We start from the raw sequence: 5,038 nt of genomic DNA on the forward strand, positions 1-5,038 counted from the left end.
CGTAGTCGACGGTCGTTGCAAGTACTTCGGTCCCATAGTTGACCGTGGGACTGGGGAGCGGCATCCTTATTGACCGTCTGCTAGCTGCGCCATTCACCAGGCTTCAGTCGGCCGCGCCTGGAGGGAGCTCGTCTATATGACGACTTTGCACGTTGCGGTAAGTCCATTCATGTCGCACTTACTCCTGAATTAGTGGGTTACAAGTTCCCATTGCTCGTCACTTCGGCCCCTACATAGCTGATTCAACCGCTTCTTTCCTCTTTTGCCATTCATGCCACTTGAACTAGTGTATGTGATAATCTGGGGTGTGGAGTCTCCTTTAATTTGCAGGAAATAATTTGGCAAAATTTGGCAAGGGGGGTTTTAGGGTTCGGCGTACTTCTGCAGTCACTTCATGTACATGGTTGGAGTTTACTGTAGTTTCTTTGAGTAATACTGTTTTACTTTGAGTCGCCGGCTTGGCTGATTTGCCCGCATCATAAGCAAACTCCCCGTTTAACATCAATCGAGTAGTTGACATCTGCCTTTCTAGTTTTTTGCTTCGGTTTATTTGTTATGCATGCTCGTCATTTGCTGTTATATGCGGAAACAATCCGCTCTGCCGCATTCCGACGTATTGGCTATGCCTGGCGAGATTTTGATATTCAGTTGCGCCAGCAGCAGGCGCGTCTGCCGTCCGGCTCTGTGGCAAACATCGATGCCGAAACTTGGTTAACACTGCTCGGGGCACCCGTCTTACAACAGCCTATTTTTCGTCCCATCAGAAAGCGATAGTACTAATTCGAATGCTCCGAATTTTTTTTTGCGTTTTTTCCCCATTACCATAGATACAATGTACACACGTTTGAGGAAGGTTTTAATATGATTTTCAACTAGATTTTTCCGGACCAAGGGTTAGTTCTTCTGCTCGCATTTCTCAGTCTGCTCGTGAACATCCAAACTTTACATTACAACATCGATTGTGAGATTGACTTCGGTCGTCCCATGTTTGTCTGAGTCTCTTCCCATTTCACGTTGTCCACCGATGGGTCTGGTACCAAAGCAGGTACCTACGCATCTGATTTCGGTTGATTCTTAATTTGTCGTCCCCAATACTAGAATAGAAGTTCAGTGAACGGCTTCGTTGACCAATCTGTCACTGCCGTCATTTACACAAGTTCGATGATGCAATAACCCTGATTTCTAGTTTAGATAAGCTAGGGTTCACTTTAAAACGGTCTGATATAACATCAGCTTTTCGCTTATAACCTGTTCATCCGGATGATTTTGATTTGCTGGGGTTTTTATGGCCATGTTTATTACGATAAATGTATGCCTATGGGATGCGCCATTTTATGTGTCATGTTTGAACTGTTTAGTACTTACTTTTCTTGAGTACAGATGTACTCGTAAGGTTGCTATACTCTCAAAAAAGGGTTTTTTTTCTGTAATTTTTCTGGCATTGGTGCTAGTCGCTCTAATGAGTGTGCCCGTTCCCTTCAATCTTTCGAGTGGTTTGGGAGCGATCTTGCCCCCACGTTTAATACAGAGAAAAATCGGGACAACGAACCTTGCTTTGTTGGGCTTAGCATCTTCCATGGTTTCGCAGCAGGTACAGTTTGCAAAACAGTCACCTGAAGCACCAATACAGTAACAAAAGAACCACGTGTTTCTCCAAATTTCTCAAGAAAACACCAGCGTATACGCTGGCAAATGGTCAGCGCATGTAATAAGGTGAAGTTCCTTTCTATCGCTTGTATGAAGTGGTTTCCACTTGTGCCTGCATTGCAACAATGGACAGGGATAATTTTTGACCTACGTTTTGTAGCTCCATGATGGTTTGATCTTCATTAGACATTCGTCCAAGTGTCATCAGTTGATCATGCGCTCGTGCGACAATTTGTTGTTGTTTGAACAGTGTTTGAAGTTTTATATTCAGTTTATATATCGGCATGAACAAACTTTTACAAAACGCCTTTGCCCCGGCCCCTCGCACGAACCTGTTATATTGGAAGGCTTGACAGCTTTTCAGATCCGTGCACGTCAAGAATTGGATGCCGAGGATTGTCCTTCCATGTTGTAGCTTGTTAAGTTCATTATCTTGTCGGTATCTGGTTATGCCTCTTCTTTAATTAACCTACTACGTATCTGGATTTTCTTCAATTTGTAGTAGCTGAGTTATCCTCACACACACACACACACATACTTGTATTGACCTTCAATCGTGGACATGTATTTTTAACCCAACAACTGTGGACGTCTTTATTTGACGGCCTATGCAGGCCATTTGCGAGATTATCATTACAACTGCATGGGGCTTTGCAAAAACATACAGGAGGAAGCTGTGCAGGTCTTCTGGATAGACCTGTTTTCCACCGTGGGCATCTCCATATACCTACCCCCTCATCCAGTACCTGCAAAATGTGGACCACGGTATCTAACTGTACCTGCGTGGACATCTTTGAAATCACACAATGTTAAATACATATGGCGGGGCCCGTGGTTTTTGAACCAATTTTTCAAGGGGGGGGGGGGGTTGCAGTGAAGGCAAAGATTTGTAAATATTGTTTATATATTTTAAAGAATATATTATTCAAAATGGGGGATCCATGGGGACGTTAGCACCCTCCGTCCATTCCCCAATTCTCACACCCCGTTGATATGGCACTGCCACCGTGAATGTCTTCTTATCTCATAAGGTATTATAACGACTTGATTCCTTTCATCAAGATGTCCACGATGACAAACTGGCTTACTGTCACAGGCGTAATGTCCACGGCGGCATAGTCAATTAATACATTATACATCTTTAAAAAAAAAGATATCCAATTTGGTAGGCATTATAACAAAAGAATGCATTTCTATCAAGATGTCCACTATGACATGTTGGCATTCAGTCCCAATTTATTAATGTCCACGGTGGCATAGTACAATACATAGAGGTCCACGTTTGAAGGTTATAAGAAGTGTGTATTGTTAAGACGTTTATGGGAGAAAAGTAAAAAAAAAAATGGATCCAATTTGGTAGGTGTTGTAACAAAAGAATTCCTTTTTATCAAGATATCTACGCTGACATGTTGGCAGACAATCCCAAAATTATTAATGTCCACGGTGGCATAGTACAATACATAGAGTTCCACGTTTGCAGGTATAGTAAGAAGGGTGTGTACCGACGTTTATGAGAGAAAAATAAAAATATGAATCAAATGTGGTAAGAATTCCTTTACTGTCCACGATGACATGTTGGCGTACTATTCCAAAATAGTTCATTTCAACGGTGGCATAGTACAATTCATAGAAGTCCACGTTTGCAGGTTTTGTAAGAAAGCCAGGTTTATATTTTTAAATGTTTATGGGAGAAACATGAAAAAAAAAATAAATAAAAATTCGACCCAATTTTTTAAAGGTATTGTAACAAGGAATTCCTTTTTGTCAAGATGTCCACGATGACATGTTGATATACAAAATTAGTAATGTCCACGGTGGCATAGTACAGTACATAAAGGTCCACGTTTGCAGGTTTTGTAAGAAGGGGTGTGTATTGTAAAGATGTCTGTGGGAGAAAATTAGAAAAAAGTACAAAATGGACACAATTTGGTAGGTATTGGTATCGTTTCGGTTTGCGGTAACACCATGTGGTAATAACTACTGCTTAGAAGATATTAGTTCTAAAAGAACTTGTGTTTGGTCTCAACGTTTCGACTAGCCTGCTCTAGTCATCGTCAGGAGACTGAAGATACTTGGAGATGCTACTCGTTAAGTAGGATTTGTTAGGATTAGGAGTGCTTGCTGGGCATGCCCTGCTCGCTCGGGTGTGTCAGTTGGTTGTGAGCCATGGGCATTGTGTTGAGGGATGCCCGCTGAGCGTCCTGCTCGCTCGATTGTGTCAGTTGGCTGTGAGCCTTGGGCATTGTGTTGAGGGATGCCCGCTGAGCGTCCTGCTTGCTCAGGTGTGTCAGTTGGCTGTGAGCCACGAGTGTTGCAACTTGGAATAACTGAATGCCATATGTGGCTAATGAAGTAGCCGATATCTTGTGGGACAGTGTCATGTTTGTGGATCTCAATAGCTTCTCTGATACGACGGGTGTACCAGTGTTTCTCTGGGGCTATGATTTCCGCTTGTTCCCAATCAACAAAATGATCCAGATCTGCAGAGTGTTTGACTATTGCCGATTTGTCAAGTTTGCCTCTGCGGCCGTGAGCTATGTGTTTTTTAAGCCTGGTGGTGAGGTCTCTGCCAGTCTCGCCAATGTACACTTTGCCACATGAGCAAGGAATTCGGTAAACTCCTGCTTGACTTCTCAGGTTGTGCTTGTCTTTGTGAGTATACAATTTCGTTTCGAGTTTATTGCGAGTTCGGTAATAGACCTTAATATTGGCTTCACGGAGGATTCGCTGGATCTTGTGTGATGCATGGCCAATATACGGAAGGACTGCAACCGGCATATCGGGTGTGTTCAGGGTCTGAGACATGCTCGAATCCGATGCGAGGCTGTGATTCTTAGGTCTGTACCCATTGTCTCTTAGCACTTTATTGAGGTGCTTCAGTTCGGATTGTAGGTGTTCATCATCACTGATGATATGTGCCCTTCGAAGTAGGGTGCGGTTCACCGAGGTTTTCACTGATGGTGGGTGGAATGAACGAGCTTTGAGGTATCGGTCTGTATGTGTAAGTTTCCTGTACACAGAGTGTCCAAGTGAACCATCGGCCCGTTTGGAAATAAGTACATCAAGGAAAGGCAATGAATCGGATGTCTCAGTTTCCATGGTGAATTGTATACTCGGGTGTTGTTGGTTGAGATGGCGGAGGAAACCATAGAGCTTGTCCGGGCCATGTGGCCATATGATGAATGTATCATCTACGTATCGAAGCCATAACTTAGGTTGGAATTGAGCTGTTACCAAAGATGTTAGCCAGGACTGGGGAAATTGGAGACCCCATGGGAGTGCCTGAAGACTGTTGATAGTAATTGTCTCTCCATTGGAAGTACGTAGACTTTACGCAAGTCAAGAGAAGATCATAGATTTGATCTGGCGTTTAGCTGGTTATTTCCGTGAG

Source organism: Patiria miniata, unplaced genomic scaffold, assembly GCF_015706575.1.
Source record: "Patiria miniata isolate m_02_andy unplaced genomic scaffold, ASM1570657v1 HiC_scaffold_26, whole genome shotgun sequence".
NCBI classification, from domain to species: Eukaryota; Metazoa; Echinodermata; class Asteroidea; order Valvatida; family Asterinidae; genus Patiria; species Patiria miniata.